The following is a 12,227-nucleotide window of genomic DNA, read 5'->3' on the forward strand; positions in this document are numbered from 1 at the left end:
AAAACTATATGAAGAGCTTGGAGATGTGAATTTTCACAGCCGACTTACCTTCTTTAACTGCTATCATGTATGCACATGACATTCATTCTCATTTTTCAATCACAAATACCAAAGTTTTCTAATCCATATCTTCAGACCTATACCAATTTTTTGCAGCATATGCCAAAAGACTTTTAGTGATAGTCTGCTTCAAATGCAACCCATCATATGTTTAGTAATATGCTGAATTTGACATTTCATTAATGTGTAAATCTTGGCGCCTGACAACATACTAATAGCACTTCTTCTGTTGTCGGTAATTACAGAGTTGAGGGGAACTTTTTTTGCAACATGCTAAACAGTACTGTCTAGAATGCCATCTCTACCACGTAGAACAGTAATTCCTGAACACGTAAGATTTTTTTTTTCTTTTTTCTGTACCTCAGAAATTATATATGAGATTACTCCTATATGTATACTTCTTGATTGGGTATTTTATGATTTCACTGAATCAGATACATGTAAACTTTAATTTCAATAGTCAAGCCCATAATCATGTATTAAGTTGTTATTTTTAGCTTTTTTCCTAACACTCACCTTATTAGACATATGTTCAAACTGACTCAGGGGAAAGGGGAATACAGTAAGTCATAAATTTCAGTCTCATTTTAGGAGGGTAAAACGAATGCATGTGGTAAAAAAAAAGTTAAGAATACTTTCATTCACTTTCAAACTTTCTCTCTTCTGTTCCCATGTACATTATACTACACCAGCCTGTGCTAAAAATGGAAATGATATTATGAAACGTGCTATCTGATTTATATCAAAAGGTTTATGTGATTCAATTTCAGAAGATATAATTCAGCTTTATTGAAATCTGTGCTAATTCAAATTGCTCCATAGGTTCTTTTCTTCATTTTGAACTGCATCAAAACTTTTGATCAAAATTATCATAGGCACTGGCAAAATTCAGATCCAATCTAAATTAGAGTATGTTCTACCTTTAAATTCAGTGACTCATTCCCAAGAGTCATTTTCTATGACATAAATCCTCTCTGCTTATTTAATTCATGTTTGTCTCCACCTGTACTTACAACTTGTAAACAAATTATCCCAATATATCCCATCACATAAGGATGATGGAATAAATGTTTTGACAGTTTAGATTGCTTTAGCATTATTGGATAACAAATACAAATACACTACATGGATAGCTTTAGCCATTTTATAAAAGACAAGCAAAGTATTATTTATAGGCATCATATACATTCAACTATAATTAACATGTATTTTTATATGGTTGATAGGTACATTTCAAATGATAATACTGATGATAGAATTGAGTTTGTAGCCCTACGAAGCAATCTATTTGCATAACATTGTAATAATCTTGACATTTATATTTTCATAGTTCATAGAGTAGTTTATTACAGAGCTTCAAATATTCCTATTAAAGGACACTTTGAAAGAAGGTACTAAACACGTACCTAAGTTTCCTACATAAGAGCTTTTTTAATCACAGCTACATTTAAAAACTGAAAAAAACCTCCTACTTTTAAAGATGTTCAAATTGCAAAATAAAATCCAAAAGCTGAGCATAATAAAGTGTCATAATCAAGATAATTTACACAAACTTATTTCAATCCTATGATCATATATTGTTTGCTATGATTATGGCTAGCGGTCATACAAGACCAAAGATCACATTTCATTTTCCATAGATAGAATTTTGTTACTGATTTTGAATTTTAAAAAATTGAACAGTGTACAATTCCAGAAGAGTAGAAGAAAGCTAATACTGGGTCAATATTGAAAACATATAAATAGAGCCATGGATCTTGATTGTATTACAATGCTTTAAGGTCAGGTGATCATAAGTCTGGCAATGGACCATCCATTCCATTATGGAATAATAGTAAAACTAGTTTATAAGGATTTAAAGAGGAATAATTTTAAAGGGGAAAAGCGTTATGGAAAATACCTTTTCAAATTACATGAATACTTGCTCTGAAATTTCCAATCTCGATGACAGAGTACCAGTGTTGTAATAACCCTTATAAGGCAGTGATCTGACACCCCACAAAAACTTGATTAAAAACATAAAACTATTCAATGGTGTATTTTAAGCAGATGTAAATTGGCTAGCTGAAAGATTCCAAATTAAAATGTAATTGAGATAAAGTTACTCTTTAGTGGATATGCTTCCTGTGGGACAGTGACAGTAACTGGGTTATTTAAAAAAAAAAAAATAAAAAAAATCAGTGATAAAAAAAGGTCTACATTAATGGCAATAATGTTTGTAAGGGACAACACTGGTCATAAGGTAATGATGAACAGGATAGATTCTAAGCATACAGCAATTCAAAGTCAAAGTCATTTCAAGTCATCCTTGTAACAAGGAAAACAGCCCAAACAAACAGAGAAAAGCACTCTATCATCTGGCAAAACGTGGTCTTGCAAAAAGACCTAAACATATGAGTCATGTTGAGTATGAGAAAAAACTACATTCCTGCATAATGCCATGGCCAGAATCACTAGTGTAATCCTACATCAAGAGAGTATTAAGAAGGAGCAGAGAGACTATAAATTATTTCTGTATCTGGCAGTGATCCACACACTTTAAATCATACAGCTAGTTCTGATATGCTTATTTTGAAAATGATGCAAATAAATTGGAGAGGTAGCAGGGAAGAGCCACAGGAATGCCAAATAGCTTGAGAGATTTGTGTAGTAGTGAAACAGATGCCAGGAGTTAAATATATTTAGCTTTTTTTAAGCATTTTTCAGGGATGATCAAGCAGTTCTAAATTATCTTCCTTGGCAGAAGACGACTAAATCTTACAGAGAGAGACAGCGAAAAATTCAGTGACTTGAAGAGGAAAACAGACACATTCAGACTATAGACACAAGACAAGATTTTAAACTTTCGTAGTATGACAAAACATAACTGGATTTTTTTAAAAAAACCCCTTTTTTAACAGTTATATGGCCTTCAGACCTTACAGTGTACAGGTATTTAGCTATTTATTTATTTATTTTATGTAAAGCATGATCTGTTGTGTTATTTCATGAACACAAATTTTATTTAGTTCTAAATGTAGTATTACTAAAATACTCATGGGCTTTTTTTAATGCTAGTAAGCAGTACAATATTTAGGTACATCCACGTAAATGAAAAGTGTCACAACCTGCCGAAAGTATCCTCATTCTACACAGCAAGAATGGAGGGACACAAAGACTTAAGGGTAATTAAATCTGGTTTAGTGATCTCGATGCCTAAATGCTTTGCCTAAGTATTTGTATGAAATTTATCAGTTCAAAGTATCTTGTTGGCCAGCTTCAGCCTTAGGTTTGAATGTTCAGCATTTTAACAAATCATAAGTTCGCATTAGAAGACAACATGCACCTAATTCCTGATCAGCAGTGTTAATTTGGTGCTAGTTTATGTACATGACACATATTTGATCACATTGCACCTCTGTATCAGGGAAAGGATCATTCACCACAAGATATCAAGACTACCCTTTTCTTCCTGCAACCCCTCAACTCATCCCCTGCGTATCTTCCAACATAAAGGACAACACAAAGTCAAGATTCAAGAGACAATAGCCTGTATATTTCTAACTTTCTAATATTTGACGCAACTTTATTTTAAATTCACATGGTTCACTATTGGCTAGTTTCTATTTAGTCCTTCATTTGGACCCTTAAACTGATAATATAGATGCTCACTACTGGAGCCAAAAACCCCCAAATAAATCTGTGGGTAATTTAGAGGAGAAAATCTGTAGGTAATTTAGAGGACATTCAACATTAGATAACTGCTGAAAGCAAGACACTACTGAATTCAATTTCAGGTTCTGTAGGGAAATGTGCTAAACAGTAATTATTCTCTTTTATTTGAACTCTTCTCTCTGTCCCCTCTAACTTATCCTGTGGTGGTCCCATTCTCTTCTCAAGACCTTTCTTTGCTTTCATTCTTCCCCATCTTGTAACTCAAAATTCAGGAAGGTATTTTTCACTTCTTCAAACCAAAGAACAGACTATTTATCTTACAATTCCAGTCTCACAAGCCATGCCCATGTTAAAATAAAGCAGGCTGGAGGATTTTCTCCAGCAAAGCAACACAGTAAAATTCCCATCCATGCTAGACATTTTCTTTCCTTGAAAACGTTATGACTACCATTCAACCTCCCTAATTGGGACACTACATGACAGATGCCATCTCCTGATTTGGTCTGAGGCATTGTTTAGGAGAGTTGTAACTGGCATTGGCCAAAATCAAGACAGACAGTACACTAACACCCAGTATAGACAATTTGGCACAAGTCAAAACGTAGCCAGGGAGCACTCTCCATACAGCACAGATGACTGTGGGCCAATGTTGAAAGTGTGCTACAGCTGTGTTTTATTTTCTAGTAGAGATGAAGTCACATAGACATCCACTTGATGGATCTCGCAATAAGTAAAGAAAAAGGACACCAATATACATTAACCACATGGACAGATTTGAATTAAAGTATTTCTAATTACCCCTACAAGTACTGGTAGCATTGGTAGTCATGTACAATAAAAACATTCATGTAAATATACATCTTAAATTCTGACACAAAAGCATGTAAGATTCTCACACCTGTCACAGAATGAGACAAAGTTCTTGATCCAAAGAACATTAAAAAAATTCTCTTAATGTACCCTAAATGATTACGCTCTATAGCTGGCACTATAGATACAATTCTAATAGAGTCACACTAATAAATCATGTTATAAACTTACGTAATAAATATACTAATGCCGGATCAAACATATTCTTATAATTGTGAGTCAAAGGTTTAGCCGAACACAGGTTTTATGAAAGCAAATCCTACTAACAACCCCATCTGCCAAAGCAGAATTTTCTGGTTGTGCACTTGAGTGACTGCTGGTAATGCAATTCCTGAATGCAGACTACTTTACTGGTAATGCTGTCTGCCTGCCTCTGCTGTTTCCTTCAAGCTGTCAGCTGTGCAGAGTTGGAAGGACAAGACGAACTGATGATATGTTATCCAGAATCTTCTGCATTAGAACCTAATCTTCTATACAAATGTGGATTAAATACCCAACTGACAGCTTTCAGCGTGGTTAAGACGACCTCTGTGAAAACAGAACCATGTGCGCATACACAATCTTTCAAATGCAGTCCAAAATAGAGAGTTGATTTTCATTCATAGAGGTGACAGAATAAAGTTTCCATCAAATATTTGATTCCAGGCATGTACATTGAAACTAACCTGAAATTTTCATAACGTGATCTGTGGGGAATGGAAATCTGTAATAATTCCGATGCCAGGTGAAAAGCAAGGAGGCAAAGTCAATGACAGAGGCAGATGTCTGGCTGTCCAGAGAATGTGTTAGCTGAGAAAAGTTCAACAGAAGGAGAAAACTGCAAATGTCTTGAACACAGAAATCACCTTCAAAGGAATGTCTTTCCATCTTTTCGCATAGAAGAAATTAAGGCAGAATTCATGGAAGATGAGAGTTATCCTTTTTACTGTCTTACTATCAAAGATCTGAGTACCTTCCCCAGAGGAAGAGGGGATATATATCCGGCTCATTGAGAAGATTTTCAAGAACATCATACAAGCACAATCTACAAGTCACATTGTCTGGCAGGACGCAACAGATATTGGTGATTTGGGAACTAATTCCATTAACAGCTCTCATGATGGACAGTGTCAATGTACCTTCTTGATGTGCAAATGCCCTTCTTAAAGCAGAGATCCCAGACAACTCTAATGGTGGTAGGTGACCATCAAGCAAATAGATACATTTATGACTCCAGGGACAAGACTCCAAAATATTTGACCAAACAAGTGCAAGATGGCATATCCCACAGGAATCCTGCTTAGCCCAGGAAGCACCAGGGAGGTTTGGTCTACATTTGTACCAAAAATGTAGGGAAACACAGGAGGTAAGTCCGAGGTATGAAAATTAGGTAGGAAGAAAGGAAGCTAGAGACCTGGACTTCTAGAGTAAGGTTGTCCAAAACTCTTGCAGTAGTCTATGTAGGCCTGAGGAGACAGGCAAGGCTTTAATGCCTTCCTAAAGAGATGGCTCAGGGAAAATGGATTCAGGTTCATCAGAAACTGGGGGCATTTTTGTAACAGAGGGAGCCTGTATAGGAGGCACAGACGTCGTCTGAACTGACAAGCAACCAAAGCTGCTGATACTTAAAATTCAGGAAGGCCACAACTAAAGTTTTAATCTGTAGCGCTGGGAAAGCTGGCAGGTATAGAAGACAGTATAATTATGGATGATACTTCTATTATGGATATAAAGAGATATTCTGTATCCTGAAGTGAAGGACAGGTTAGGGAGGGAATAATACAAACAGGAAACGTAAAATAGAGAGCCAGGAACAAAACAAAAATTGCACTAAATCTGAACTAAACAGAGGCATAAACACTTTGGAGAAGTAGAGAAAACTCTAATATTGGGAAGGCAAAGTATATAAGAAAGGTAATATAAGCTAGATAAGCAGCAGAATAAATGTGTTGTGCTACAGAGAACTTAAGTCTCAAATAAAACTAATAAGGCAACTACCTCAACAAGTAAAACAGATTCAGGCTAAATACAAGCAAGAGTCTTTACTAGTGAGCACTCAGCTAGGATCATAACAATGACTGAGATGCAAAGAGGCAACAGGAATGAGAAATGTAACAGGATAGCAGGCTTCACTTAACCTCCAGTAGATCGGACAGATAAGGATATAATGCAGTTAATAAAAAGCAGGTCTCTATTAGTCACTGCTTCGTGGAGCTCACAAGACTAGACTCAGTACTTGCCCTAGTCTTGCAGGATCTACTTAAATTTTTTACAGCTGAAAAGCTACTCTGTAATAGCAACTGCTATGTACTTTACATTCAACATTTATGCAACTGTGATCCTAAGAACAGAACTATGCAAAAATGAGGAAGCTTGTTGGAAGGAAAAATAAAGGGGGCAGCAAAGAAAATTAAAACTTTTTTAAGGCAGTGTGAAGAGTACTTAAGGGTACCACACTGGAAGCACAGAGGCACTGAATGCCACTTATTAGAAGGGCTTAATTAAGAGTGTATTGGGTTTGTGTGGCAAGGTTTTGGTAGCGGGGGGGGGGGCTACAGGGGTGGCTTCTGTGAGAAGCTGCTAGAAGCTTCCCCCACATCTGACAGAGCCAATGCCAGCCGGCTCCAAGATGGAACCCGCTGCTGGTCAAGGCCAAGCCCATCAGCAATGGTGGTAGTGCCTCTCGGACAACAGAGTTAAGAAGGGGAAAAAAACATCAGGAGCAACTGCAGCCAGAGAGAGGAGTGAGAAGATGTGAGAGGAACAACTCTGCAGACACCAAGGTCAGTGCAGAAGGAGGGGGAGGAGGTGCTCCAGGCACCGGAGCAGAGATTCCCCTGCAGCCATGGAAAAGACCATGGTGAGGCATGCTGTTCCCCTGCAGCCCATGGAGGTTGATGGTGGAGCAGATATCCACCTGCAGCCCATGGACGACTCCACGCCAGCGCAGGTGGAGGCACCTGAAGGAGGCTGTGGCCCATGGGAAGCCCACAGTGGAGCAGGCTCCTGGCAGGACCTGTGGACCCATGGAGAGAGGAGCCCACGCCAGAGCAGATTTGCTGGCAGGACTTGTGACCCCGTGGGGGACCCACGCTGGAGCAGTCTGCTCCTGGAGGTCTGCACCCCGTGGGAGACACCCACGCTGGAGCAGTTCATGAAGGACTGCGGCCCGTGGGAAGGACTCATGCTGGAGAAGTTCATGGAGGACTGTCTCCCGTGGGAGGAATCCCACGCTGGAGCAGGGGCAGAGTGTGAGGAGTCCTCCCCCTGAGGATGAAGAAGCGGCAGAGACAACATGTGATGGACTAACCACAACCCCCATTCCCCGTCCCCCTGTGCCACTGCAGGGAGGAGGGAGAGAAATCAGGAGTGAAGTTGAGCCTGGGAAGAAGGGACGGATGGGGGGAGGTGTTTTAAGATTTGATTTTATTTCTTATTACTCTACTCTGATTTGATTGGTAATAAATTAGATGAATTTTCCCAAGTTGAGTCTGTTTTGCCCGTGACAGTAACTGGTGAGTGATCTCTTCCTGTCCTTATCTCGACCCACGAGCCTTTCATTGTATTTTCTCTCCCCTGTGCAGCTGAGGAGGGGAGTGATAGAGCAGCTTTGGGGGGCACCTGGCATCCAGCCAGGGTCAACCCACCGAAAAGAGAAAAATGAAAACGGCATAGCTAAAGAGAAGGTTAAGAGAGGTTATTACATGTAAAGAGTGATGGGCATCATATTCATATGAAGACAAGAACAAGGAACATAAAATTGAAAAACAAAATTAGGCAGCAACAGAAAAGAGAGTTCCAAAAACTGCCAAAAAGAATAAAAATTAATAATAAAACTTCAAATCTCTCAGGAGCAGGAGGTCTGCCAAAGAAACCACAGGGTCTACTTATGGTAAAGATATAAAAGACGTACTCAGAGTAAATAAGGCTACTGAAGGGAAGATAAATGAACACTTGTCATTAGTGTGAAAGACACTAGAGACGTTCCTTCAACCTTCTGTGTAGCGCAAAGGATGTATGGATCTGTCTGAATCTGAAACCACTTTAGAAGCAAATTGACTAAATAACAGTAGCAAATCACCAGGGACAGATAGCATTCACCCTTGTCTTAAAGGAGCACATGGATGAAACAAAGCAGGAGCACTGGAGTGCTACTTCTCAATAAAGCCTTGATACATGAAGAGTACAACATTGAAAATAAAATCCCACTTTTTTATGAAACGTTTCAGTTAAGACTTAGGAAACTTAAGGCCTGCACTAAACAAATTAGAACTATAAGGGAAAAAAAAATAAAACCTATAGAGAGTGAGAGAAACTATAACAAAGAACAGAATTGGCAGACACTTTGATGATCTGCCTTGGAAGAGACAGTGTATTTTTTAAAGGCAAGTGAGGGAAACATAGGAACCATGCGGGAAGAGCCTTACACAGATATATTGCTAGTTAGACACTACATAGAAAACAAGGGGATGGATTAAATGCATAATTCTCTCAAGGTCACTAGTGAAGTTCCACTCTTGCCTATGTTGCAACTTGCATTATTTAAAATACTCATGAGGAATTAAAAAAAAAAAAAGGATAAGCAATGAGATTACCTTTGCTGCTTACTGAGACAGGAAGCATAAGTGAGCTGAAAATATCTGCAGAACATCTTACAAAATATTAACGAGGCAACAAAATAGCAAACAAAATACAATAGCAGATCAAAGCTAGTGAGAGATTATTTTTCCCATGTACATTATGTATATAAGCAATTAGGATGGTTCCATGACATCATCAGTGCATTGTTTAGTAGTGGTCAAAAACACAAATCAAATTTTTGGAAGTCTTAGCAAAAGAACAGAGACCAAGCAAAGATCATCATTATACCACTGTAGAAATCCAAAGTTCACCCCATCTTGAAAACTGTACACCGGTTTGGACCCTTCATACCTGAAACTACAAGAAAAAGGTTCAGAAAAGGACAATAAGGATGATTGGAAGCACAAACCTGCTCCTGTACAAGGAATAACAGAATAGGCTATAACTCTTCATCCAGGAAAAGAGACAGACTGGGGATCAGGAGGCTCTTACAATACAGTAAGTTGCACAGAGAACAGTGAATGGGAATCAGTTTTTATAGCCTTTTCCAGTACAAAAACTAGGAGGCATCAAATGATACTATTAGGAACTAGGATCAGAACAAACAAAAAGAGGTGATTCTTTGTGCAATGTATAGTAGATTCTACAGTCAAGTGAGAAAAAAATTCTGGATGCTGAAAGTCTATATGTGTTCAAGGAGATATTGGACAACTATAGCCAAAATAAATCTGTTAAGAGCTAATAAAAAACTGCATTTTGCTCAGGAAGGCACTGAATAACTTGGGGCACGGAAAGTGTTATGAGAAGCATCACATATTCTTGCCCTGTTTGGCTTTTCTGGGGAAACATTAGTGGCTGCTGATGGAAAAAGGACAGTGGGCTCAGTAGATTTTAGGTCTGACTCAGTTCTGAACTTCTTATGCAATGACAGAATTTCATGACTACAAAATCTGGACAGAAACTCACACTAGCTTTGCAAGCAACAATGAAAGAAAAGTCTATTCCAGAGCTTCTTGCCAAAATTCAATTGCAAAATTCGTGGAAAAAACCCGCTATCTTTTTGTGACATTAATGATAATATCATGCACACATGCAGCTGAAAACCCAGTATTTATGTCTCAAACATATAAACAACTTATTTCACTTTTTAGTTGCCTGCAGGCTAGATATAATTTTTCTTTTCAGATTAATTTATTTATGGTTTGAGACTAAAGTGAGGCAGACATATATATCAGTCTTAAAAAAAACAAACTAAAAAAAAATATGGAGCCATAGTTGACTGTATGATGGCTGTGTAATTTTATTTCATTATAGGCAAGGAAAACTCTTTAAAAAGTGTTACTAATCATCAATCTGAAAAGGAAAGTTGAAATTAATGCTTTTTTTGCTTTTTGACTAGCATTTTGTTTTGCTAATGATATCCTTTAATAGTATCTACAGTTTATTAAAACTCTTCATTCTGAAGGTTTCCAAAGTTCTCGATGTGTATACTGTAATGATCACTCATTCCAGTTGTGCTACAAAGCAGAAGTAATTATGTACCCCCATAGCACACGACACAGCAGGCCTGTGCGGTTTTGTTTTCTGCTTCTAGGAGATTAGAGGAAGAATAAGTGCCCTGCATGAAACTTCAGGATACATTTGAATAGACTGAATGTAATTATTAAAACTGTAATTGGCCAGGATACCAATATGAAATATTTCTATCTTTCTAATACCTTTTCTGTTGCAAGTTGTCAAGGATTTTACTATCTGTTTCTCAAAACGATACAGCCTCTGTACACCGCTATGTTTAAGAACTGGGGTAACAATTTGGCCATAACATTCTCTCGCAAGTTCTGAGAAACAAATGCGTCGACCAGTGTCAAATGTACCAGCAATGGAAAGAGAAGGCAGATTTACCCACTAAGTGTTTGACAGGAGGTTTGATCTGCTTGTATGTCAAACAGTTCTTTGAGTGAGTAGGCTGGCTGTCGCATTTGGACTTCGTCTACGGTGGAAGAATATGTATTTTGGAAACGTGTTTTCTCTTTGCACAACAAATCGTAAACCTGAGAAGACCAAGTGACTTGTCAACATTCAATATAGCCATGACCAAACATGCCTTGGTACCTGAGCCCATCTAGTCCCCATGCTCAAACCACGACAGGCTACTACCTTAACAGATAACGGACTACTCCTTAAGCAAGGTAACTGGCTAAACAGGACGACAGGAAAATGTGAACAAAGAAATCATTTATTACTGCATTGTTCAGAGTTGTTCACAGTACTTTTTTATTTTTTGGATAAATAAACTTTATTCCCACTACGATAGTGGCATCTGTCATTCATTGGAAAGAGTAGTCTCAAAAGGTCTCCTTATTTGTTGAAAGTAAGATGTCAAATTTACTACAGGTACTATATGGCAGGTTGACAATAGAAAATAAAAGCCAGTCTTAGGCAATGATGGCAGTAACAGCAGAGCTTGCCACCCAGGCCCTTGGGAAACATGCGGGGGAAAGGAAGAAACAAAACAAGCAAGTGCAGTGTTAACAGTTAAAATAGAAGCCTGCAACCTATCTCGCATGGACGCAAGGGAAGAAACAGTCTGGTATCAGGAATAAGAAGATAAAGATACCAGCCATATCTGATCTTCCTTTTCTTCAGCAACTCTTGAAGCTACCACAAGGAAGTTATAAGATGATAAAAAATGATTGAAGAAACAGATCCTGTAAGAATATGAGACCCAGTAAAATGTATCATGAAATGCAGACATCCTGCTGGTTATTACATACTCAAAAAGAACAAAAGAGGATGTGGTGAACAAGGGTATGTGAAATCCTTCAGGAAGTTTTCTCCTCAAGATGGGGAGTTCCTATGATAAGGACTTTCTCAGCTCACACCCTCCACCTTTCCAGCCCTAGAGCTTCCTCAGCAAATTGTTCTACATGTATTTAATGTTCTGCCATGTACAGAGATTTCCACTTCTGCTCACACAACCCTCGCTTCTCACTGATCGGCAGCAAACTTCCACCTACCCAGCGGCTGCAGGTTGCTACTACCTACTGGGCTGACTCTTTTCGTAGAAATACAGATTTTCAACT

The 12,227-nt window shown here is 38.2% G+C and overlaps 1 protein-coding gene across 1 annotated transcript in view; it reads right to left on the bottom strand.

Annotated features, from left to right (window-relative positions):
- Nucleotides 1–12,227, bottom strand: part of SNTG2 (syntrophin gamma 2) — a 285,318-nt gene that overhangs the window by 150,221 nt on the left and 122,870 nt on the right. The gene's annotated exons all lie outside the window — the stretch shown is intronic.

Source organism: Grus americana, chromosome 3, assembly GCF_028858705.1.
Source record: "Grus americana isolate bGruAme1 chromosome 3, bGruAme1.mat, whole genome shotgun sequence".
In the NCBI taxonomy this organism is placed as follows: Eukaryota; Metazoa; Chordata; class Aves; order Gruiformes; family Gruidae; genus Grus; species Grus americana.